Source organism: Phasianus colchicus, chromosome 18, assembly GCF_987193195.1.
Source record: "Phasianus colchicus chromosome 18, bPhaCol1.hap1.1, whole genome shotgun sequence".
NCBI classification, from domain to species: Eukaryota; Metazoa; Chordata; class Aves; order Galliformes; family Phasianidae; genus Phasianus; species Phasianus colchicus.
In genome coordinates this window covers 5,995,349-6,022,660 of record NC_143453.1, presented here as the reverse complement: position 1 = coordinate 6,022,660, position 27,312 = coordinate 5,995,349, and the positions used below count along the sequence as shown (strand labels likewise).

The 27,312-nt window shown below is 49.5% G+C and overlaps 1 long non-coding RNA gene across 1 annotated transcript; it reads right to left on the bottom strand.

Annotated features, from left to right (window-relative positions):
- Positions 1–14,110: 14,110 nt before the first annotated feature.
- On the bottom strand, positions 14,111–25,434 carry LOC149915519 (uncharacterized). Its single transcript, XR_016472084.1, has 3 exons — positions 25,342–25,434; positions 16,707–16,789; positions 14,111–16,388 (listed from the first exon to the last, which is right to left on the bottom strand). It is a non-coding gene; the product is annotated as an uncharacterized LOC149915519 (long non-coding RNA).
- Positions 25,435–27,312: the final 1,878 nt, after the last annotated feature.

Here is a 27,312-nt window from a genome sequence, read left to right as displayed (position 1 = left end):
CTCCATAAACGTAGAGCTGCAGTTGATTAAGTGCAAAGACTTCCAATCCTGTTGGGGGAAGAAAAGAAATGCAGCACCCACAGCTGAGCCAACAAACGCTGCCTGACTGCCTGTGTCTGGTCAGTGTCTCCTCACAGCACATGGGAATTAGCAAGATCAGGTGTAAACATGCACATGTCATTAGGATGTGTCCTGCTTTTGTCTCTGCCGAGGAAAACACTCTCTGATCTGGAGACTCCAGATGAAGTGCAGATTTCATAGCAAGCAGTGATCTCTTAATTACAGGTTTAACCAAGTACTCGGAGACCGTTTTCCCTTGGATTTGCAGCTGTCTGGGCTGGGAGCTGGGTTCATCCTTCACCTTTCTCCCTGTTCAGCCAGGCTGCAGGCCTGCCTCCAGCTGCAGACCCTCTGCTGGAACCCAAAGATGAGTTGGGCTGCAGCCGGACCCCTCCCTTTGCATGGGCTTGCTCCTGCAGCACGGCAACGGGCTGCTGGGAAAACCATTTTTCCCTCTTTCCTCCAAACGCAAGACATCACTTCTGAACTCTCTCAGGTGACCTGGAGTTTTCCGTGTTAGATAAACATTACTAATTCAAAAGCACTTTTCTTTTCAACAGCCAGAATTAAATCAGAACTCTTTCCCGAGGAGCCGCAGCAATAATGGGTGCGTTAATGAGGATTATCCTTCCTGCCAGCCCCGAGGAACAGCTGATAAATCAATAGACCCATCGCATCGTGCTCCCCCACACCCCAATGCACTGGGGAGAGGTGCAGCTGCTGCCATCCCCGTGGGCCCCCCCACGACCCTGTCCCACCACCTGCACCCAACTGCAGAGTCCCACACAAAGCCATCCCCACCACAGCACTCACTGAGCTGCCTGCCAGCAGGAACAAAATGTTCCATTTCCTCAGCAGTAGCAGAAAAACAATTTGAAAAACTTTAAATAAAAAAGAACCAACGAACCCCACTGTTCTTTAACAAACCTGCTGGCTGCTCCTCTCCCAAGGGAAGGTCTGAGACAAGGATCTCTGCAGCAGAAATGCCTGACTCGGTGCTTAAAGTGCCCTTGTTAGCCCTGCCTTGATGGCTGTCTTGAGAATCACAGATCCCACCGATATTTAAGGCCATATAATTTGCTTATCTCCTTGTACACTCTTAAACAGCTCCCAAAGAAGGAGACAGGCTGTTCCCTTGCACACACTTCTGTTTCAGGCTGACATTCAGGTTATGGCACAGGGACATGGGGGTGGCACTGGTGACCCCACCCATAGCACACCATGCCTTCCCATGTCCCTGTGGCACACAAGTGATGGAAGCACGGCTGCCACCAGCATGCAGCCTCTGCCCAGGCACCATGGGTCACAGTGGGTGACCTCACCTTCCCAGCACAGATGGCATCTCCTGGGTTAGGGGAAGCCCTGGCATCCACAGCTCTTGGGAGGTAGAATTGGTTCCTGCTCCACTGCTGCAAACCCCTGCTTGGTTGGAATTTTCCAAGGGCTTTCCCAGCTGTCAGGATGCCTTGCTGTGCCCTGATCCCTCATGCCATCTGTATTTCCATCCCAGCTATCCTCACATGGTACCACCCCACCATGCTTGTTCTGCTTCAGACAAGAAGTCGTAGTGCTGAGGAGCTGTCACAAACACAAAATAACAGTCACAGGGGTTGGAAGGGACCTCAGGGAAGCAGAACACAAGTTCAACAACGAAACAGTAAGAAGATCATCACTAAATGCAATAGATGCTGACTGCCTCAGGGTAACACAGAGAGGAATCCCAGAACAGGAGGCACAGTGTCCTAAAGTCCTGGAAGGTCAGGTGGGAACTCCATGCAGCAGCACAGGGATTCACTGTGCGACTGCCCTAAATCTCACCCAGACCCATCCTGAGCCCAGGCAGCAGTGCCTGCAATGAGCAGGTGGTGTTAGAATGCTGCTGCGTGGGCTCGGACAGGAAGGCAGGCTGCACTGCTACTGCCCAGGAGCTGAGCAGGGCCGAGTGGTCATACTTCAATCACAGGCTCAGCACGAAGCAAGGTGTGGGCCAAAGTGCAGCTCCACTAGGTGCTGCGCCAACGGGGACTCGGTGCCAGCTGCAGACACTCTGGCAAACAAGCCCCCTGCAGCTCCAATTATGAGACTTCTCTTATACCACTGTCTCTAAACATTGGCTTCTGACTGCGGTGCCTTATGCCAAATTGTAATCGCCCTCATTCTACTAATGGTCACAAGGCTCAGAGTCCAAACGTGATACAATAATCACCGAGGAGGAGAGGCACACTTCAGTGCTGCGCTGTATAGGGAACTGCAGCATATGTCACCATGCTGTGATTACCTCACAGGATCTGTTAAAAAAAAAGAAACACTTTTCCTGTTCAGACTCCAAAATGATCATAAATTCAAACACATTTTGCAGCTCTGTGAGGAGGATGCTCCAGCACACGGCAGCAGGCAGCGACCCGCAGCCCCGACTGCTGATTTAAAGCTTATTAAAATAGAGTACGTCGAGATAAAATGCCAGGAATAAAACAAAATATGACCGGATCGAGTGTGACTTGGCTTATTGAGTTTGTTTCCTATCTTTTTATAAGGGCTATAAAAACAAACAGCTCTCACTTGACTAAAGAAATCGCTGAGTTCCTCCTCTCGCTCCGGAGCATCCAGATGCAAACACATGGGCTCAGAGGTGCCCTCTGCATGGGTTCATCCCATAGTAGTCACAGCCCCACAAGTGCCCTGGTGGGATGTGGCACCACACGGCACCCACGTGGCACCCGTGTCCCACTGAGAAGTGGCTGCAGTGTAATTGAATCAAGGAGCAGGCAGGAGAGCCTGAGCAGCTGTGGGAGAGAAGGAGGAGCCCGAGGCAAAATTTATTTCTGTCAACTGGTGGTCTATTTCCCTGATACCATTTCCTTGTATACAGATAAGGAGTTATCTTAAATGACCATGTCTTTTTCAATTTGTACTTAACAGTCAGTCCCATTTTCCTTATATGATACTATCACAGCAGGATGAAAAATGCATTACAATAATCCCTGAGGATCTTCATATATCAATATCAAATGGTCTGAAATTGACCTGTTATAAAAACCAGCCTTTCAAGTCAGAAAAAACTTAAATAAAAAAAGCAAATTTCAGAGCGTGCAGCATGCTCCATAACCCAAATACTCAGGCACAAAGAGCAACGTTTCCAGAATACTTAATGAAAACAAACCTTCAACATCTATGTTAAAAAAAAAAAAAAAAAGAAAGAAATATTCTGACTATTGATACATCTGCTTAATGTTTGCTGCACCTCGGAGGAATGCTAATCCGCTGGGCTGGATCCACACGTAAGCAGCCAAACGAGGCAGATCCGGTGGCCCCAGCATACCCTCAGCTGTGGTTTTCTGACCCCCAGGAGGAGGATGGGAGGGGGGCAGCCCCCAGCCCTGCACCCCCTGGTGTTGGCCTGGCCCCATGCACTCAGGCCAAGTCCAAGTAAAGCCAAGGTGGGAGAGGAGTGCTGCTGAAGGGATGCCAACAGCACCTGTACCCGTGGGGGAGGACCCAGAACCCCGGGCCCCAGCAGCAGGGCTTTGGAATAGCTGGGCTGCATGCACCTGAATGGGGGTCACAGCTGCAGGTGGGTTGCATGCAGAGCATTTGGGCTGTGTACGGTTTCCAGTGAGAGGAGCCTCTAAAGCAAGAGGCACAGGAGGACATAAGTAATGCTAGATCAGGGCCCCTTATTAATTAATAAACAGGAGTGCAAGCTAAAAGCATTACATCTACCACCACTAAATGCACAGTTAAAAGCCCAATAATAACCTGTGTTCATAATATATTCCAAGCGCTCTCCTCTCTCTGAAGTGCATGTGATATGACACCATCTACCTGCTGCAGCATGCAATTAAAATTAAGTAGCAGCTCAGCCCGTGATGAATCCCATGTGAAACACGGCGCAGCAGCATCACCTGGCAGATCAACCCCCTTTGTCACGACGTGCAGCAGGATGCGTGCGCTCATCACCAACCCAGCTTTGCTTTGCTGGGATTGGTGGCATGGCATTGTGCTCTCATGCACTGGGAGAAGAGCTTACTACCACACCGCATGGCTCTCTGCTCATCTTTTTAATGGCACCTACAGCTTCCTAAACCACTTGGAAATCAAGGCACATTTTGCTTCAGCTGGGTTTCCTCCACCATCAAAAAGAGCACGCCGTGTTCACTGCGCACAAACTCACACGATGCTGCTCAACAAGCTCAATTACCATGAGTGAACATGCAAAGTAGATAGTAGCAGGCACACGGCCACTTAGATGCCTATTCATTTGCATACGCAAACACTCATTTCCAATGCAAAATGTGATTTACAGAAAATGGACATCTAAATCGAAGTGCCCACAAATCTGCTTGCACCAGCCACGGTAATGGCTTTGCTTCTGCTGCACACAATATTGACATATATGCTAAATTACTATCAGCGCCGTTGATGAAAAGTGCTGTAAAATGGCCGGGCATAATTATTTTTACAACTGAGGGGATTCATTAGCATTCATTAATTTTTAAAAGAGCCCTTTGGAGTGGGTCGGCAGTACGAGCTGCCCTGCCCCAGCATCCCCCCCACAGAGCAGGACTGCCCAGCCCTTTCCCACCTGACAGAAGAGCAATTCCCTGCAACTGCAATATGCTCATGGCAGCTCCAAGGATACCATTTCAGAAGGTTGCAAGGACAGTACCCCTAACGTGGACAGACCCTGGTGCTTCCTGTTTGGCAAAGGCACAATAAATGAGGAAGAGACATTTCTGTGGTCTTTCAGCGCTGTATTAGGACTCTTTAGCTTCCCCATGTTCAATCACATTTAAAACAACAGCAGGATATGAAACGTAATTACTTGTGTAAGACTTCTGTAGCCAGAGAGGCCTCTAAGGCCACGCTATTTTTCAGCACAGACAACACCATTAGCTCTGCGTTTGCACCAGCAACAAACAAGAGCCTGCATGATGCACCCCTCAAAACCTGCATCAGTGGAGATGACCCACGACTGCTGCCACCACAGCTGAACCCACGCACCCCTCACTTTGCTCACATCCACCATTGGGTCCCCATAAACGTTGACCAAGCATCAATGCAGGCCTACGCAAAGCCTCGCAGTCACCTGGTGGTTTGATGTGCAGCGCAGGCAGGTGGCACATGGAAAGGGTTAAAAAAAATGTTACACTAAAAGAAATCTTTCTACAAGTATAAGAAAAAAAAAAGCAAAATGATTGTAAATTCCACCAGGGGAATTCTGCCATGAATATGCTTCACCTTTCGCAGAATCTCCCGCCCTGCCTCAGAGGATAACTGACCTTTGGAGAAAAATAATGAAAAGAAGAAATTCCTTGGAGAAAATAATGTGGCCAGGCCTCAGTAATGAGATCTGCTCCCTTTATGTTGCTATGACAACCACAGTCATTTTATAATACAAAATACATGAATGGGAAAGAGGGCCATCTCCTCTCACCGAGCTGCTCAGCACCCCCGGCCCTCGCACTCCTGGCAGGGCAGCAGCACATTGTGGTCGGTTTGAGCTTGGCTTCACCTCTTTTTAGTGCATAGGCAACCAAAAAATCCTACGCCTTCCTTCAGATGCTTTAATTACCGCTCATTAACTTATCTCTGGGGCTGCAGCCAGGCACATGCCCCAGCACAGTCCTGCAGGCCAGGTGCTCAGCAAGGACCAGAGGGAAGCAGGGTTTCACATACAGATGCTTTTCCCCATCACAAAACACAGGGACATCAGTGGAACCCAACAGCTGAGTGCCACGCTCATGGCCTTCTTTGCTGGCCCCCCATTCCCTGTTCACTTTTCCACACTTCTCCCATCGGGGCAGGGCACCAGAATTACACGTGGGTTATGACAACTATCAGTACAAGCTGGGAGACAGAGAGGATAGAGTGCAGATCTGCTGAAAAGGACTTGGTGGTACTGGTGGATGGCAGCTGGATGTGAGCCAGCAATGTGCCCTCACAGCCCAGAAAGCCAAATGCATCCTGGGCTGCATCCAAAGCAGTGTGGGCAGCAAGGAGAGGGAGATGATCCTGTCCCTCTGCTCTGTGCTGCACACCTCACCTGGAGCACTGTGTCCAGAGGTGGAGTCCTCAGCACAAGAGAGTTGTGGGCCTGTAGGGGTGCAGCCAGAGGAGAGCCACAAAACTGACCCAGGGGATGGAACACCTCCCCTACAAGAACAGGCTGAGAGCTGGGGCTGTACAGCATGGAGAGACGCCTCCAGGGAAAGCTAAGATCAGCCTTTCAGTATCCAGAGGGACTGTAAGGAGGAAGGGACAGACCCTTTAGCAGGGTCTGTTGTGACAGGACAAGGGGAAATGGCTTCAAACTAAAAGAGGGGAGATTTAGATTGGATATAAGGAAGAATTTTTACACTGACAGCAATGAGACACTGGCATGGGTTGCCCAGAGGTGGTGGTGCCCCATCCCAGCAGATTTCTGCAGCTGCTGCTCATGGAAGGCAGGATTCCAAAGCAGTGCAGGCAGGCCAGCAGTGCAGATACAAAGGTGATTCCTAACACCGCCCTGCTGAACAGAAAAAGGGGTTCACTCCTGCAGCTCCAGTACAGTGACAGAGCAGCACGCACACTGGAATGGGATAAGCACCTGAATGCACATCCCAGGCTTTCTAGAGGAAGCCACACTCCACGGCTCACAGTGTTCCCAGCTCACCTCCAGTCTCTTTCAAGTGACAGTGGGATGACAGCTGCCAGGACTGAAGGCCCAAAAGCAGAGCAGGAGATGGAAATGGAGAAGTCAAGGGCGAACTAAGTATGGGGTTTCAGTTAATCCAGAGCCTGAGAGCGTTTCCTGTTATCCAGGTGGTCTGGTGGGGGACCCTCTACTGCACGGTCAGCAGAACTGCTGGGCAAGCTGGGAGAGCATGGGGAAAAACTAAACGGAGGCTCACAAATGAGAAAAACAGTCAGAAAAATGAGAGAAGCCTAATGGATGGGGAGAGAGGAGGCCAAAACACCAGGAGAACAAGCAGCTCAGACCCATGCTGCTATACGACTCAGCCAAGCAGCAACACAGACACCACCAGGAGGAAGGGAGGTGATATCTGTGGCCCTCCCTTCTGTCCTTTCACAGTGATGTTTCCCTGAGAACAGGGACCTAGCAGAAAGAGCCGCAGGAGTCATGGGCAATATCCAGGCTACACTAATGTCAGTTGCAGTTTTCCACCAGAGACAGATGCTCGTAGGACACAGTTTTCTGAGTTAACACCTCGCAGGATGGAAGCCCAGATGGGGTCTGCCTCTCCTGCTGCACCCAAGGCAGGCAGCACCATTTAACCAGGGTTCTGAATCTCATTATGAAGGTCCAAAACCCTTTTTCCATGCTAAAACACATTCACTTGTCCCTGGTGACTAATCTGGGGAGTTCAGAAGGATTTCTGTAGCCATCTAACTACCCAAGCAAGCCAGAAAGGTTCTGACCACATCAGGACAGAGTACCACTACATCAGGACAACTCCACACCCCTGGAAGCCAGAGTAAAATGCAAGTTGCCCTCTGATTGGAGCCTTCCTTGTACACAGAATTTGCATGTGGCAGCAAAATGTGCCTTATATCAAATACCAATGCAAAGGGTAATTTAAATTCTTTTTATGCAAATGTTCAGTAGTATGGAACAGTAATAAATCTGGGAAACCACTAGAAAGATGTTTAAGAGGACATACAAATTCTGGTCACACATCAGCAATTAGGAATCCCAAGAAGGAGAAAGCACCTGTCTTGGCCTTTATTGAATATTATTCTCAATTAGAATATTCATCATATACACAAGACAATTCCTTCATTCAAACTTCCATAGGCATGTTCAAATTACATCATATCTGCAAAACAGAGAGATGGAAGTTATCATAACCTGTCTCTGAACAAAGCATTATTGAAACTATAAATGGTCCTGTCTGAAGCTTGCTGGAGTGCAGAAGCCTGACAGATGCTGCACAGAAATATGACTGGCTGGGTGATGCCTTCTGAAACAGCTTGCAGGAAAATGATCCCATTATGACTGAGGCTTCCCAGCAGCAGCCATGAATACCTAGCAGGAAAGGCAGCTCGATGTGGGGAGGCACACAGCATAGCAAGCAAGGGAACTCTGGGGGTGTTGCTGGTCACCCCTATGGTGCCACAGGGAGTTTCTCCAGGCTCACTGCCATGGGCTCTCCCCATCCAGGAGCCCTCAGATGGGCAGCCACAAGTTCATGCTGGCTGGGACTGGAATTGCAAGCTTACCCTGCTCTGTTTGGTGCTCACAAAGCCACACTCAGGGCAGAGCATGTGCCTCTGTGTGCGAGGTTAGAGCACTGAGGTTACTCTTTGCCTGGGGCTACCCCTGTGCACAGCACTGGGAGCAGAGCTTCATCTCAGAAATGCTGCTGCCCCCATCTCTTTCCAGTGATGCCAGTCAGGCTGCCAGGTGTTTTCTGATAACAGATCATACATTTAAGGCTACAGGGATCCTCACGCTCACCTGGCCTGTGTTCAGCAGGAGATCAGACCTGAGGGCTTTTCTGTATCAGTCCCTGATACAAATCCCATGTCTGTGCAGAGGAGTTCCATCTAAACTTCAAGCAACATCTCTCATCATCCACATCTCCGCATCAGCTCAGGGCCTCCCCTCAGCTCCCACTGCACTGCCCACAGCCCCACAGCACGTGGGCAGCAGATCTCCACCCAGCATCACATTCCTGCCCCATCACCACTATGGCTTTGTCATGTACCAACCAGACACAAACCCTCAGAGGAAAAGGAGCTTTGGGTTACATTCACAATAACTTTGTTTTAATGCTTTTTCTGTCAGCTGACAAACCTCCTGCAGTGCATCTCACCCTCGTCATACTTTGCAAATTCTGGCACAAGCTCTTATCTACTGGAATGTTCTCGCTGCACCTAAAAGTACACACAGTTATTGTTAACATCCAGGGAGGATTTCATTCTGCTCCTTAGGAATGCTCAAGTTCATACGCTATCTGTCTCCAGAAAGGTCCCATCCCAAAAGGGATGATGTTACTATTGAAACATTGCACCAGCAGCACAAGCTCCCTGGTACTTCCCAAGGCCACTCACATTCCTCTCCATCCCACCTACATGAGCACAGCCTGCTGCAGAGCTGGGTACCTGTGATATTCTCAGCACAGTGGCCCTTTTATTGGGTTGTCAAAGCACAAAAATGCTTTTAGATGGGGTGCAGTTCCTTCTATTACAGGAAAAACCAAAGTTTTATGCAAGAAGCTTGGTGCTCCCAAACAAAGATGCACTGTACTAAGTGTAAAATGTAATCTTTTCACTCTTAAAAATACATCTTCTCCTAATACCAGGGAAGATACAAGAAACTAACAACATTTAGGAGTAGGTCCCTCACCCCTGGGGTTTCCATGTGTGAATTGGGTTTGGGATGATGTTCCTACACCTTCCTAGAAGGGAAAGAGGGAATAGGTTGGACTTGGTGATCACAGAGCTCTTTTCCAGCCTTAATGATTCTCTGACCCCTGTGTGTCCACACCCCAACAACAGTGCCTGCCAATGATGCCACCAATGCCACAGCCCACAGGGAGCCCTGGGCACGATGCTATGATCCCAGCCCACCCTACTGATCTTCCAAGTCCCTTTCAACCATCACCTCTCACCACAGTTCAGCTGGCTTCTGCAGAAATAAAAGGTACTGAGAAAAATCAATGGTAATTCATTGTATCCTATGATTTTTAAAGGCAATTAAGGCTAAGACAAGGTAAGAGGTTAGCAAAATCTCTCATTCTTTAATATATTGTATTTTCTCATTAATTCTCTAATCTTGTGACAAATTCTCCCAGGCAGAGGGCCAGCTTCCTGCCCACTTGAACTCTCCCTGAGTTATGAATGAAGCAGGTGATGCCTCAGCCCGCTAACGAGCAGCCCAGCAGCACGGAAAGGAAGGGATGTTGGGCAACCACTGCAGCACAGGCCCTACAAACAAAACCCACCTTAGCCTTGGCTGCAGCCCCCTGGCACAGGCGACACAGGGCTCCCCAGTGCCAGGAGCTGCAGCCCCCACAGAGGGCGGATGACCCGAAATTACTGTTAATTAGGGATAACTTGAAATGAGAACACACCGCACTTCTGCTAATCGCCAGCATTCCTGCATAACGCCTGGCATATCAAAATTATTAATGAAGTTATTTCAGAATTCAGAGTTTAATTCTGCAAACTCTGGATAACAGCAGTCAGACTTGCCAGCTAATTTTCACATCGTAACATCAGAACCCTTTAATTGATAGGGAACTAATTAGAAAACTCGTACCTAAAAAGGCAGCCTGAGCTCAGCTGCAGAGCTCTGCAGGCAGCACAGGGGCAGCAGCTGCAGGATGTGGGCTCTGGAGGGCAAATTTCAAGTCTGCTTTTAAGCTGGTTTCAAGTCAGTCGCTGTTGGGATGCCTCAGCACGAGGCCTCTTTTGGAAACACTGTGCAATGCCTCCTCCAAGGAGGAGTTCCTGAGCCCCACGTGGGGCAGACACAACCTTAACCACCCAAGTATTTACCTGCTTTGTTCAGGCTCCTATCTATTAGGAATATTTTCCATCTCTCCACCAAACTAGGCAGAGTTTTCCCTAAAAACAGCAAACATTACGGCCTTCCATTCCACAGAAATTTATTACTATAGAGTAAAAATGCTACTGTATTCCAAACATTGGCAAGAAAGCTGGGAGCCTCCAGTCCTGCCAGCTCTTAATAAGATACACATTGAAGCTGCATGTTGCTTGCAAGTTGTATGTTTATTTAAACAAGAATTTCCAAGTGTTTGGGGACAGAGGTTGCTACAACAACTTCTTATCATTAAAAACAATGGTGCTGAAACTTTCAGGAAGGAAAATTACAAATGGAGTCACTCTGCAGAATAAATCACTGATAAACTTTCAGCACAACTGAATTTAACCCAGAAAGAAAGTCAGGCTGCATCTTTGCTCGCCTCCTAATGGATGTGCACAACCCCAGGATGGTTTGGGAGCTATTATGAGATGAAGTGATTTATTTGGGGATTTCTAATGCTTTAAATACAACTTTCCCTTAGTCTCTGAACTACATACTTTCCTAGCAGAGCTGGAGATAGGACACTTTGTCTCAGTAATCCTACAAGCTCAGGAACATTACCCAAACCTTTCCATTCACCCACCTTTAGGACCCTTTTCTACACCTTCCCAAAAATGACACACAGAAAGGTGCTCAGAGGCCAATATTCACTTTTAAAGTGATGATCAATGGAGATTCCCAGCTTAGTTGTGCCAAGGGGTTCTGTCACACAGTTAAAACACTACACATGCACAAAGTCAGCTAAAGGAACTCAAGGAACACAAGATGAAGATCTTTCAAGTCAGGGAACAGCCTGCTTGCCAGGCTGTCCATTCCAGCCTAATTCTGACTCCTGAGCAGCACCCAGACACTGAACAAAGGTAAATGGGGCATCAGGGTCTCCTGGTCCTGCCATGACACCTGGCGGGGGACCCCCATTCCCACAGTGGGAATCACAGGGGGTCCAGTGTGGTGCACCGAAAGCTGCAGAGGGACCACAGAGCAGACTGGTGTAAGGGAGATTAGCAGCGATGTAACAGGCAGTAGCATCTCATGTTGGAAAAGAGCTCACAGATATGAATCCTTTGAGTTCAGAGCCACCAGAAGGCTACAGAGCTGGTGACCGCTGGCCTCAGCTTCTCCACACAGCTCCAAATGCCAGAGCCCCTCAACACAGCATGCTGCCAGAACCCTCTGCCCAAGTGCCAGCAAGGCAAGGAACAATGGGATGGGCATCCCACCATCAATAGGAGGGCATCTGCAGCACAGGGCCAGCCCACATCCCACATCCAGCTCCACTGCAGGGAGGGCAATAAGCAGCCCTTCAGTACTGTGCCTAGAAAGCTGCTGGGGCTTGGTAAATATAAGGAGACACTAAATATTATTTTTGGTAAGGATTTTCATATGAAAAAAGTAAAACGCCGTAAATCAAGCACAATGCTACAATCAGCACATACTTGTGAATAAATGCATCCTGTAGTACATTTCAGCATAAATTATAGCCATTTGATTTAGGCTTTGCTGCACAAAGCCATATTATTTAAATTCAGCCAGAATTGAGTCCACTCACATTGCAGCACATTTATAAAACATATCCATGATTATTGTCATAAACTCCTGAGAACTGGCTGTTGAGTTATTTTGCCACATCATCATCTCTAGTAAACAAGACTTATTTTACATTTCTCTTCTCTTTCCCGACAATCGGCCACAAAATGCTCCACAGAATCAATGCTGAAGTTAGGGCTGGATTTTTCCTCAGCAAGTGTGAAGTGATAGCTATACAAAGGACGGTACACGAAGCTTTAAGCTCTTTGCAGGACTCTGGGTGATGACATTCCCCATGCACATCCCAGGGATAACAGCAGTGCAGTGCCACTTGTCCCCATGCCACGACTGCAACACCCCTGCCCATCCATTGGCCTGCATCTGCTGGCCAGCCTGTTGAGCTACGTTCACACATTGCATTTCTCCTCCAGTTTGCAAACTTTTAAGAAATTAATCCCGTCACTTCAACAAGTGTAACAACTAAATTATCATCTTTACGTGATTAAAGTCTCCGCTGCGTCTTTTCCTGGCAAACATCGCACGCACATAATTTTACTAAATGCAGTAAACCAACCATAGAACTATTAATTTTAGCATGGTATTCATAACAATTAGAAACGCATGAACCTTAAAATGATAAAAACTGAAATGAATACCAAAATAGTACGAAATGCAAGAATCCAGCTTCTCAAGCCAGGGAAAGGATGTTACTGCTTCATAGCTCCATAGGCATCTCAAGACAGAACACAACTGCTGGGGACACCCCTGGGCCTCTGGGGTGGATTTGGGCTCTCCCCACTGCTCCCCAGTTAGGTGATGGTGGTACTGCATGGGTGCACAACTCCCACACTCATCAGGGCCACAGGATCTGCAGTCAAAAGAGGCTCCCCTTACTCCTCAAGCTGCCCAGCACATGGCTTGCTAAGACCCCAAGATTGCCCCTCCTTGCTCCAAAGAATGGTAGGAGTGAGAAGTTCTATCATTTTCTTTTATTTTGCAACCGATCTCTTTTTCCAGGGAAGAAGGAAAAGAAAAGCAGCGCAAAAAAAAAAAAAAAAAAAACACCCTAGACATTAAGAATTTGATCGAAAGCCAAAAACAACCTTTGGTATCAAGGCATTCTTGAGCTGCTTTGTTTATAGATACCAAAATACACACACCATCCCACACTGCTGTAACCACTTAGAGCATAAAACACTTCCATAAAGAGCAGCCCGTTGTTACAAATCACACACACTGCTGCATTTCCTAGGTAATAAACACCAGGGAGCGAGAGGCAAGGCTCTCCACCAGACGATAAGGGAAAAGCCATTGTTCCTGGGGCTGGGAGGGCCCGGAGCCCACCACGCGCCAGCTTGCTTTTCTTGGAGCGTCCTCGTTCAGAGAATTCCACCCGGACTGGACTTCTCTGCATTTCCTTTCCCATTATCGCCGATTGCCAAAATATTTGCGCAGTGATGGAATCTGCCTGCCAGAACGAGAGCAGGAGGAGGGAGCTTGGCTTCAGCCTGACCCCGAGTCAGGAGAGGTTCTGGGTCTCCGTCGTGAACTGCTGCCGTGGAGCTGGCAGCAACCCAAGGCTGCCTAATGAGAGCAGCCCAGCGGGTGCCTCCCTCCCACCAGCCCCCACCATGGGCTACAGGGATCCGATGGAAGCTGCAAGAATGTTTTCACTTTGCCAGAGCACGCTAGGAAAACTTTTTGGAGAACGTATATAATTTTTTGCTAAGTTCGCCTCCAGATCGATGCCCGCGAGTAGGAAAAACTAACCAAAGAGCTGTGCAGAAGGGCACGGAGGAGAGCAGTGAGATAAACAGGAAAGAGTTGGAAATTTCCAGGGCATTGTTTGAACCTCAAGACAGAACATTCTGATCTACTTTTTACTGTTTTGATGTTACATTTTGTGTTTTAAAACACTCCGTGCCTTTTTTTTTTTTTAAACAGAGAAGCTGCAAAGACGTCAATTCAAATGCATCGAGTGCTATTTATTTGGCTGCCCTGCAGTATTTCTGATCAGCACTGCTGCCATTGGGATAGAAGACATTCAAAGCAAGGCGCCCACCCTGAGGCTCTGAGCTGCCCAAGGACACCGAGGGGCAGAGCTCTGCTGCAAACGTGTCCTGGATGCTCACGATGCTTCTGGCAACGGCCACGGCCTAAATATTTGTTGAGGAGGAGCGAGTGTCTTTGTCTCTCAGGACAGAGAGACTTTTCTTCTGCATCTGCTCAGACAGTTATACGTCTTTGTTGCTGCCAGTTGGAAGCTGCAGCATGCAGACTAGGCCCTCCCAGAGCAGAATGAATTGGAATTTGGGCAGAGGAGCACGTTGCTGAGCCCAGGCCCTTGCTGCCAGCTGACGCCCCATGCTCACTGTGCCCCCCCAGCACCCCATAGCCATGCCTCTATGCAGTGCTGGGGAGCTGCATCCTCCTGAGTGCAGTGCCCACTGCCCCTCCCAGGGAACAAAGCTGCAGTGTGCTGACACTCACAGCACCTGAACCATAGCAGGAGAAATGGTTTTAAACTAAGAGAAAGATTTAGATGAATACAGGGAAGACTTTTTTTTTTTTTAACACTGAGGGCAGTGAGGCACTGCACAGGGTGCCCAGAGAGGTGGTGCTGCCCCATCCCTGCACACTCAGGGGACAGGGCTGTGAGCACTGCTGGAGCTGTGGGTGCCCCTGTGCACTGCAGGCAGTGGGAACAGATGGCCTTTGGAGGTCCCTTCCAACTCCAACCATTCTATGATTCTGAACTGAACACTTATCATACCTCCAGCACCCTCAGAGCTTCAGTCCCAGTTCACATCTTTGGTCAAGGAGTATTTCACTGCAACACTTAAGCAGGGCAGATTGGATTTTTTCACCTATTTAGGCAGTTGTCTTATGAAGTACTGTCATGCCCTCAGGACCATGCGTTAATAGATTACTACCACTCTTAAGAGAAAGGTGAGAGGGTGCCCAACACCCTCTTATACAGCCTCTGCAAACATGTCCTCAGGATGGAGAATAGGATGCTACAAAGCTGGCTTTACCCAGTTTTCACATACTGGGGGGAAAAAAGCAGGCTTCTCAAAGACAGGCAGCCCCAAGAAGACATCCCACCACCCACCAGCCAACCCCCACCTCATATGATGTGCTGTCAGTGCGCGAGCTCCTCGTGCAGCAGGGCAGGATGTGACAAGTATTTGTGCATTCTGCGCTCCGGCCGGTTTTGCTTTTTATTGTCTAGCCCTTCAAGCAGATATCTGAGCTGTCAAAACATAAGGTCTCCTGATGATAAAAATACTCCACAAAAGAGCTCCGGTGTGAGACGCCCAGGGAGGCTTCAGCACACTGAGGGTCAGCGCTGTCCCCGGTCCCTCCCCAGAGCTGCGCCAAACAATTAGTCTCAAGTGAAAATCAACCACAGAAGTTCATTTTTTCCCCCCCCTTCCACTTCCACAGATCACCTTCTGCTCCGAACATGGAAACCATATGGCAGACAGGTCCTATCCCCTGCCAAGAAATTCCTGCTTGATGAGATCCCTGTAGCTATCACTGAGGCTACACGGGCTTCCAACAAGGGAGTTCAGCTCTGCCGCAGACAAACTCTCCAAGCAACCTGGGGAGGAAGAGCAGGGGCCGAGGTGCCAGAAGTTGTGCTATAGCTGTTGCCTGTTGAGAGTAATTGCCCTCAGAGGGAGCACTGTCACACTTATATCTTCATCCTCAGCCCTCCAGCGGATGGGGGCTGTGGATTCACCGTGCTCTGCTGCCACAGCAGTGAGAAACTTCTGGGCAGGGTGGGACTCAACTGCAGGCATCCCATCCTTCATCTGAGGATGGATGGAAGGCACAGAGGTCACTCCCCTGCACTGACAAAGGCAGACGTTCTACTGATGTATACGGCCCAGGCTCTGGAAATACTGAGAATTTCACCATCCTGGTAACTCACACACAAACAGGTTTATAGAGAAACCTGTTTTAGTTTCCCAAATTCAGTCACATACTGAGGAGCCTCACTGAACAAAGCCACCCAGTGACCGAAGTCAGGAAAAGACAACTGCAAGAAGCAGAGAAGTGGATCCCAAATTCCCCCAAGTTTTGGGCAGTTGGGGCAGAGCCCCACACACAGCTAGGCTTATGGAGACCTTCAGTCCTTCTGGGATACAGGCACCACTTCCACACTATGTTTTCTCCCAGAACCAGCGCTGATGTGGGAAGAAGTAAGGTGAATGGAGTAATCAGCATCTTCAGTGCGTGCCTGGTGAAAGGGACAGAGGCTATCAGGGGATCAATACTGCTACATAGGGTGCTTCCTCTTACCTACACTCACATCTTGTTCCATTAGCTAGCAAGAAAATGATATGCAAATACAAGTGTTGGCAAGAAGGAAGCACCAACTAAAGCAACAAAGGAAGAAACAGCCCTGCCATAGACATCCCAGTGCAAGCCATGCCTTGCTATTGCCAGCTTGGGCTGATGGGAGCAGGGCTCAAACCCAGGGGCAAAACCACCTCCCTCATGTTCCCTATCCCTGCATCACTAGGCTGGGCTCCGTGTCTGGGACAGTGTCACTTGCCTATGGGGACACCAGCAGCCCCGGGCACAGAGCCCTCCCCAGCTCTCACTGAAGGGGCCATCAGGGTCGGGTTCACCAGAGAGCTGGAAAGAAGAAAAAAAAAAATCAATGAAAGCACTGCAGTCAAAACAGTTTCTGGCAGAGCTCGCACCATCCTGAAGTGAATATTACTCGGGACTAAATTGTTTTCCTTATCTAGCAGTTTGTCCTGAGGAGCTGGACTTAGCCTCCCAGCGAACCCAATAAGTCTTTCGGTTTGACTGGAAACTCCACATTTTTCCTTTTTAGAAAAATGTCACAGACATTCCTCCATTTCATTACTCTTCACTGCTTCTCCTTTCCCTCCTATTAAAGCACTAGCAAGGGGAGGCTTCAGTAAGAGCCAGCTCAGAGCTGGACACCAGCCCAGACTGTCTGGACATGGCTCAACACTGGAAAGACCTATTGTTTTGCTTGGCAAGCTACTGGTATTTTTCCTTATGCCCAGAAAGGCTGCGCCAATTTACAGCCAGTGACCTAGGGAGGGGGAGGAAGAGCCAGACCCAGAGTCCACCCTTTTCCCCTCCAGTAATCTCCATCAGCCAGAGGCACTCACACTCCCTCCCCCTTAGGACAGGGTGCATCATATGGAAAATGAACTCCTGCATGCAGAGCAGCAGCCCCCTCCCTTCCCACCTACCCCCCCCCCCCAGATACCCTGTGCCTCTCTGGCCCACATCTATCACCAAACCCAGATCTGACCCTCACTGAGACATGGGCCGCAGGTCAGCCCCAACCTCCCCAACTCCTCCCATCCTCACAGGGATCCCAGCCCCACGGGAGCTCTGGGGGATGCTGAGCACATCCTGCTCCCACCCCGGACCAAATCCCATCAGCACGGCCAAGCTGATGCTATCTCAGTACTTCCAGAGCCAGGGCAAGCAGGAAGCACAGGGCTGTGGGAAAACTAAACAAGGAAGCTGGCCAAGATTTCCCACACCAGCAAGCAGGTTTGCTCCCTTCTCATTTAAAGCACTGGGCACAAGATCAGGTCAGGCCTTGCCTTATCACAGGTTCTTTCTTCCAGGCCCTGATCCGATCAGTAACATTCACCATCCTACTGCTCCCAGCATCCCAAGGCCACAGCCCCTCTGCTTGCCACAGTCAAGTCTCATCCCTAGCCCTTACACCATGTGCTTCTCACCCAGGTGGCTTACTGCACTGAACTCCAGGAGCTTCTCATGCAGTTTCTATTACAGGAGGAGAACAAGAACTTTTCCACTTGACTCAACATCATGAATCTCCTTGCTGCCCATCAGCTGCAGGAATGCAGAGCAGGTGATCTGCACACCACCTCCAGCATCAGCTGGAGCCGTAATACCCTGCAGTGAGACACTGCACTGCTACAGACAGCAGCTCTGCAACCAAACTCCCCTTCTGCAAGCAGGGCCATGTGGCACAGCAGGCAGGGAAGGAGCTGGCATCCCAGGTACGTCTGCCACTATCCCAATCCATCACAGAATGGCCAGGACTGGAAGGGACCTCAAAGACCACGAATCTCCTGCCCCCTGCCATATGCAGGGCCACCAACCTCCCATTTAATAGTAGACCAGCTTGCCCAGGGCCCCAGCCTCCTTCAGGGGCAGAGCAAGAGAGGACTCAAGCACTTCATCAGCAGACTGAGGCTCTCCTCAACCCCTAAATCATTGCAGGCCTTCCTTAAAACCAGAGTAGCTTTAATCCCTGAGCCTCAGGGATTGTTCCTGGAGAGCACTTCCCACCGCACCAAGGGAAACGTGGCGGCGCTTTGAAGCCTTCCAAATATGTAGCAGAATGGTGACAATAAATACTGATTATTGCTCAAGTTCTGTGCTCCATCCACATTTCCCCAAGCTGCATACAGAAAAGTCTCAAAGGGAGACTCCCATGACCAGAGATATGGGATGGAAATGAAAGGAAGGTGAGTGAAAACAGGGCTAATCAGAGAGGAAATGGCCCTTGTAACCCAGCCAAGTCAAACTCTGATTATCTCATGGATTTAAAGTGCTGCTGAAGCAGGAAAGCTTTAAGAGCACATGCGGTAATTGTCTTGCAAATAGGAAGGCGCTGGGCTTTCCTCCTCTGCTTTGGAAAGGACACAGCAGGATGCAATACACGGCTGTCAGCAGGGGTCATGGCACCCTGCACAAAGCCCACAGCCACCTCTGCTACTCGAGAGTCTCCTGAAGGATGTGCCACCACAACAAGCCCAGCAGCTGCTCTAGAACATCCTAGGGAGGGGGTGTCACTCCAGCATCCCACATTTTGCTTCTGTAGTCTTCCAAGAGGTGATCACTCTGTTTCTAGACTGAATCACCACCTGGTAGCAGCAGGGCTGCAGTGCTGCTCCTAGCATTCCCAGCTGTATTTGTTTTGGTACCCCAAGGCATGCCCAAGACCATAGGGACTGTGCACCCTCTATTTCAGAAGGGATCCATGCTTTGGTGGGAGCCTGCTGGGTGCAAGAGAAGCAAGTTCTGACTGCTCCTCTAATCAGAGAGCTCCTTCCTGACTCCCGTTCAAAGCATTTTTCCAAGGGAGCTGGATGCACTGGCAGCAACCTGCAACAAGGAACATCAGTGCTGCTGGAGGCAGAGAGCCCCACAAGATGGAAAGCATCAAACACTTCTCATCCTGCTGTGAACTCCCTTACAGTGACTCAATTCTGCCTACAGGGTATGGACAGCTCAGGAGATGCTACAGAAATGGGATAAACGAGAAAACAGCATAGAAGCCAACAATACTGGGAATGAGAAGAGCCCAGGCTCTGAGAACAAGCCGGGTTCAGTTAAATTCATGGCCCATAAATATCTCTACTGCAGCTGGTTGCACAAACACCAAGGGGTGCATTGGAGACACAGTTCTTCCCAGCCAGAATACTTCCCATTGGAACACAGCAGCAGGAGCACAGCTGTCCCACTCACCTCCTATCAGAGCTTTGCACACCTCCAACACAGAGCATCTTCCCATTTGCACATGGGAAGGCCCAGGTGTGTCAGTGTTCCAGGAGGTCCGCTGCAGCTTGCAGAAAAGTGACTCACACAAAGGAGTGCTGTAAGTATAATCTTAAGTACACATACGAAAACAAATCGTGATTTTCTACATAGAAGATCAAATAATATTTCAGTTACAGCTAATTACACACCCCACAAGTACATCAAAGGGAGTGGTGTTGAACAACCCTTTTTCTTTGGCTTAAAGCTCCATCAGGATTTCACGCCTGATGCTGTCCTATGTTGCCTTATCTTCTCACCGTTATTTAAAGATACTGGGCTCCAGGTGTGACTTCAGCAACTGGGCAAGAAGCAATGCCACCAATACAGCACTAACCAGAGACCAGCCAGGTGGTTGGGAGCACGGATGCAAGGAAGAGCAATTTTTAGGTTCACAGAAATGTGCGCCAGAAGGTACCCCCAGATCACAACACCTCCATCCCAGTCTGTCACAGGCTTTTGGCTTTAACAGCTTGTCCTCTATTGAGCTTCTCTGGCCAAGATACCTTGCAGAGAAGCATTTGTCTTAGTTTGGAGGTGTCACTTCCCACCACTGCTCCTCACTCCATCCCCACCCCCAAGGTCACAACCACTCTCCCCAAGACACAGCTGGCACCCACTCAGCTACAGACCCACAGGAAGCCTGGGCTGATGGATTGCAAAGAATTACAAGAGCTCTGTGCAAATGATTTGTTACCAATTAAGGCGGAAGTCAATTAAGGCAATTGGTACAGGTTAAAAAAAAAAAAGATGGGCTAAGAAATTCCTAATTGATAGAAAAAAAGAGCAGCCTTCCAGAAGCATTAACCAGAGGCTGAAGATGCCATGAGGTTTTGTGCATTCATTCTGCTTACGATCAGGTGGAACACCTAACTCCTGCAGCTCACAGCCCACGTGTCTGCCTAAAAGACAAATGCTGCCATTGCTAGATGCTCTGCTTCAGTTTTCTTATATTTTCATTTCCTCCCATTCAATGGGCCAACTCTGACATCTGTAAGTGAGTCTGCATAACAGAGCACAACCTTCTGCATCCACCCATACGTGCAAACAGCACCCAGCACAACAGTCCCAAACACATCTACATCCAGCTCAGGAATTCCCTGAGCCAGAAGCATCCCAGAGAGGTGGTGGTGCCCCATCCCTGGGGACACCCAAGGTCAGGGGATGGGGCTGTGAGCACTGATGGAGCTGAGAGGTGTCCCTGTGCACTGCAGACACTGGGAACAGACGGCCTTAGGAGATCCCTTCTGACTCAAACAGCTCTGAGCTTCTATTTGTTGGCTGGAAATGCCCTCAGGTAGCAGCACTCCCACAGGGTTCCCTGGTAGGGCCACAACTCACAATGCTCCCAGCAGCAGTAAGTCTGGTCTGCATGCTTCAGGTAGAGCTAATCACTTGCCTACTATGAAGGATGCCTTCCTTGTGACATTTTTAACACTGATTTTAAGGAGCATATTGCCCAGCTGGAAATGAGAACCCATCAGATGATAGCATACATGGCAGGTCCTGGTCAGTAAGTGGAAAGAATTGGGGTTTATGGCTCAATAAATCATTGAGCTTTCAATTAGATGAGTAGCTTAATTACTCTGCTAGATTTAGCATCCCACCTCTTTTGTAAGATCATATTCTTTTAATGGCAACACAGCAGTTATGCAAGAGCCTGACAAGTTTATGCTTCCTTCCCTTTAATTCAGGATCTGAGCTCAAGCAGATGGGACAGTGCATCTCAAATTCACCAAATTGCTCTTCAAATACAACATGCTTTGGCTTTCCATAGATTACTCCAAATAAACAGCATTACATCAAACCTCTTCTCCATTGGACAGAGGATTTGCTTTACAGCTGTGACTCTTAAAGATAAATGAGATGTACTGGAGACCTCAGACAGAGCCTCACATAACTTCCAAAGCCTTCAAAGTAACCCCTGCAAAAGCAGAGCTGTGGCAAAACCTGTCCCTGCACAGCAGAGATCAGTGACATTCCCAGGGTTCAGAAGAAGGAGAGAGCTGCACTCCTGTCGAGGAACTCACTTACAAATCACTGCAATTAACAGCCCACAGCAGGAGAGGTGCATGCTGAAGTGCACGGCTGCTCACAGTCCTTGAAAGCCAGGCAGGAGTGTTTGGCTAAGGAGGTGTTTGCTAGTTTACAAACTAATCATGCATTCACATAAATATTGCCAAAGAGCTGAGATAAACAAAGCCTTTGACATGAAATAGACCAGACATTTCCCATCCTGGTCCAAGCGCAGATTCCTGACAGGCAGCACACAGCAGTGTGACCCAACAGCAGCACCAGCTCCATGGTGTGAGCATCCCACAGGCCCCAGTGTGCATGGGGGGCTGCGGGGGGAGCTGGGCACAGAGCCTGGGGAAAAGAAGGCTATGGGAAGCTTTCTGAAGGGATCAGCTGGCAGCCGTCCTGCTCAGCTCTCTGAAGCCACAGAACCTCGTGGGTGTCCAACCTTTAGGTGTCCCTGGGCCACACTGAATGAAGAGGAATTGTCACAGGCTGCATCTACATAGGTTGCTCTGAAAGTAATGCCTCCTATTTATTTGCATACAACAGGCAAAAACGAGCAGAGTAACTGCTTGGTAGAGCAAATTCTCAGCTTCAAAGCACTTTTTCCAACATAGACAACACCATTAGCAGTGCATTTTTGCCAGCTACGAACAAGAGCCTGCATGCCATACTCATAAAACCTACACCAGTGGAGGTGATCACTGTCATCACTGCTGAAACATCACCCAGCCCTCACTGCTCTCACGTCCACTGCTGGGTCTCCATAAACACTGACCAAGCATCAATGAATGTTAATGGAGGCCTTTTCCCTCCCCCCCTGCATGGAGGAACTCCATTCCACACCTTTGCTTTATATACACTTCCATATTAGACACCATTCTGTCAGACTGCCCCTCTGCTGCCATCTGTCACACAGCAACAGAATGGAATGGAATATTAGTGGGAAGGTTCAGCTTCCACTGCTGTACCACCACCATTTGCCTCTGACATCATGGAGCAACATCATAAAACAAGAGGCATTACTATTGGAGCAGCCCACAAAATATTTCATGGTCACACATAGTTGTAGCTGCCACTCTCAGCAGGTTCTCAAAGTGTTCATCAGAGACTTCTGATGAAATTTTACTTTTCCTATATTTCATCCTTGCCACTAATTGTTGACAACAGCACATACAGTTCTGAAGCCCTGCACACACATCCATCAGCAGCAGCTCTCAGGGTTACACTGCTCTCCAAAAAAAAAAAAAAAGAAAACTTCAGCAAAAGATTTGGCAACTGCAAATGCATCTTCATCTCACCTTCACTGCTGCAACTTAGGCTGAAAAGTCCACTTCATAACCAAAAGCAAACCCTTCCTGTACACCAAACTGCCGGACCCATAGCAGTGACTCCCTTTCTCTCCTCACTTTTACCCACCGCACCTCGACAGTTATAGATCTTCCACACTCATAAAAGATAATCACCCTTCATGGGTGAAGTAGCCTCTATTTATACCACCGCAGCAGGAGGATTGATAGACTGTGCAATTAACACACAGGAGCTGCAGCAGAAGGGCTGGGCACAATCCCTACCAAAGGGAAGAGCCGGGATGCAGGCAGTGCTACACCATGTGCAGAGCCTCGAGGCTCAGAACCCCGGTGGGGTCTTTGTCCCAAGTCTGGATGTGCCCCCCCCCCCCTCCACCCCTCAATTCTGGACAAGACCCCCACCGTGCACAGCTCCGCAGGGGCGTTATTTACCTTGTTAATTTCGGAGGGAGGCATTTTAATTGCTTTAAATTACCGTTGGAAAAACCGGAGTGGTCAACAATCAATCAGGCTGATTTAGCACCCCGCGCCCACCCGCTGCGAGCCGGCAATCAGCTGCCGCCACCAGATCCATTATTGATGAACTTTGCGGCTCTGCTCATTAGCTGCGAGCGCACAGCCCGACCCCGGTGAGCTGCACGCGGTGCCGCTGCTGGAGTTCTCCAAAGAAATCTTCCGAACGTGGCCAAGAAACACCTTTGTTTTAAGGGCAGCGATGCGGTAGCACAGCGTGCGCAGAGAGGTGGTGGTGCCCCATCCCTGCAGACAACCACGATCAGGGGATGGGGCTGTGAGCACTGATGGAGCTGCGGGTGTCCCTGTGCGCTGTAGGCAGCGGGACCGGATGCCCTTCGGGGGTCCCTTCAACTCAAGTGGCTGTGCACGATGTAGGGTCCCCAGACACAGCCGTGTGCTGAGAACAAAGGCAGAGAGAGAAGGGGGAGCAGCGCAGTTCTGAGCAGGGAGCTCCTGCCCGTCCCCTGCCCAGGAGCGCCTCAGTGGCAACGGGTGCTCGTGTGCCATTCATCCGTCAGCCCACTGATCCCATCCTTGATTTTTATGAACATCTTTGATTTTTCATCATAAATTCTCCTTGTTCCTCTACGGAGACTGACAGGGATCGTAAGTACCGAACGAAATGGAGAATATTAAAGTGGCTGCTGTTCTATTGTGCTTGTCAGTTACTTCACTTTAAATGCTGTCTTTATTAATGATAACACCATAACACTTTAGGACCCTCCGCTGAGGCCTTCAAGGACTTCGACTCACTACAGCTTCCCCTGGAAAGCCTTCCCTTTCCCCCAAAAACCCTGTTATAAGGACCAGGTTTGTTCAAGGTCTGAACTCAGGGTAAAGCAGCTTGGATGCAACGAGAACCATCCCTGCCCGTGCCTTAACAAGCAGGAGCAGCTCGAACGCTCAGAGCTTGCACAACGTCTCCAGCCCACCGCTTATCTCCGCTGTGCATCTCTGCTCCCGGAGCTGGGAGCAGGAAGCTGCAGAGCCCTGGGAGGCAAGCGGGAAGGTTTTGCTCGCACCTCGCTCACACCTCAACAACCGTTGTTTATTCAAAGCTATGCAAACTTCGTAGGCTTGGAAACAGGTCCGAAAGCCTTATGCAACCACTTTGGTGAGCCAGCGCAGCCCAGCAGCAGCTGGCAGCGATCTCACAACAGGTCAGGGCTCGCGTCGCTCTGTCCAGAACAAGCAGGTGGCATGAAGCTCAGGACAGAGCCAGCAGCAGGTCCGTGTGCTGAGCATTCCCACACCTGCAGAGCAGCACTACTTCTGTGATACCAGCCGTGTGCTCACACCACACACCTACCATGAACACCTGTGCAGTGAGAGGTGGCTTCTTCTGAGGCTGGAGGAGGAGATCTCCGTGCTCACCGACATCCCCAGATGCCAACACTCAGGCTTCACGCTGCAGCTCTGAACGGCTCCCAGCTCCCGACACACAGGATTGCAACCTGAACAACTTCTACCAACAACAGAAAAGACCGAACCGAAACGCAAATCTCTTCGGACCCCTCCACCTTCTGCCCATCGAGACCTCACGCCAGCACAGATTCCAAACACCGACACGGCTTCCTGCACCAAGCACGGGGTGCGAGCTGCCACCGGAGCACCTGCAGCGTGTGGCAGTGCAGGCAGTGACAGCACTGACCCCGTGCACACAGGAGCACCAACAACACGAGCACCACCACCTCAATCATCGCCATTATATTCGCTTCCACAACCATTACGCTTTGATTTGTCCATTGATTTTCAAATCAGCATAGAATCGCTTCCTACCTGCTGCTGTTTTCTCCGTTGCCGCCTCCTATCCACAGCTTCTTTGGGGTTACTGCCCCCTTCCCCGGCTCCTGCCTTATAAACCCTCCCTCCCGAAAGCTCTCCTGCCCCATTTAGCACATTAGGGCTTCCTCCTCCAGTAAGAAACCATTGGTTCCAGGGCACAGCTGCTGCCAATTACCACTACTTAACTGGCACATTAAACACATAGTAAGGAATTAGGAGTTTCAGTCTGCACTCTACTTAACAATAACAAAGTCACTTGACCTTTTTTCAGCCACCACAATGGCTGTGTAAGTGACTGCTTGACAAATGCGCTTTGTAATGGTCTCTGTTCTTTCTCATGCGACTGGTGGAACAGTTAATATCTTGAGTCACAGCATTAAGACGAGTGCTCGTGATTAATTTAAGATGTCAATTAATCACCCCAAATGGACTGGTTTGTCATCACTTCCTAATGGGAAGATGTTGATATGTCCCACGGAATCTGCAGCAGGAGCTGAGGTTGCAGCCCTCGCTCGGAGCGCTTCAGAGCCGCGCGTTTGTGCGCAGCGCAGCACCGGCGAGAAATAAAGGAATGAAGGAAATCGGCACATCCGAGCGTTAAATGTTCCTTTTTATTCTCGTTTTAAAAGTAACACCAACCTGGGAAAAGCTCTCCATGTGTTTCTCCTGAAGAGCCGGTATTGATTTTGACTTTAAGCACTGTCCGTGTGCCATCTAATAGGCTTCCAGCCCGGACTTGTTGAACAGCCCAGGTTCTGTTTCCTGTTTGTTGGAATCAAAAGATCGTTAAGGTTGAAAAAGACCTCTAAGCTAAACCCAGTCCAACCATCCACCTACTGCCAATATCGCCCGCTAACCCGTGTTCCTAAATACTGCACCCACCCTTTCCTTAAAGACCCGTAGGAACGGTGACCCTCCCATCCCTTGGGCAGTCTGTGCCGGTGCCTGATTGCTCTTTTGGAGAAATTCACCCCGATACCCAACCTGAACCTTCCTTGGCACAGTGTGAGGCCATTACCTCTTATCCTATTGCTGTTTACCTGGGAGCAGAGGCCAACCCTACCGTCACAACCTCCTTTCAGGGTGTTGTAGGGAGTGATAAGGTCTGCTCTGAGCCTCCTCTTCTCCAGACTGAACCACCCCATTTCCTCAGCCTGTGCTCCAGGACCCTCACAGCTCCTCTGCCCATACGCTCCAGGGCCTCTGTATCTTTCTGGTGGTGAGCAAGAGGTCCTCTCTAAGTCACAGAATGTCTTATTCCCATACGCAGATGAATGGGTTCAGGTGGGATTTTCAGAAGCGCCCAAGTCTCATGAATATCAATGAGACTTGTGCTTCTGGGTTACACACTTGGAAATCCTGCCTCAATTCCTGCTCTCACACAAGTTTTCATTAGGAGGGTCCTGCACAGCAGCTTATGCCGCAGCAGCCTAAGTTCACGTGAGAAGAGCAGGTGGGAAAGCAGAGGAAAGGCACACAGCGAGTTGGTGTCAGTGCAGCAGTTACACGAAGCAACGAAGAGCAGAGATGTGCAGTTCTTGCAGCCGCACTTTCTCTCAGACAGTTCACACAGTGCCCTAATTTTACACCGCACTGCTCAGAGATAAAGCAACCAGGTCCAGTGTTTCTAGAGCAGACACCGGAGATTGGAAACATCTTTGATTTTATCCAGGCAAAGAAGACACTGACAATTTCAAATCTGTCCTCGGTTGCTTTTTATAGAAACAAGACATGTGCACCGATGATTCACAACCGTATCTCAAAGCATTGCAAGTGCTGCTTTTCAGCAGCTCCTCCGAGCTGCGTGGCAAACGTTTGCAGAGCCGTCGTCACCCCGAGCTGCCGGCCGAGGGCAGTGGGCTCAGGGCTGCTCCAGACATGAGCTTGGGACACAGCACACTGTTGGCTTTCATCTGCCATGCGCCGTGCTCGGCCAGATGCACATCCTGACTTACTGCAAGCGGC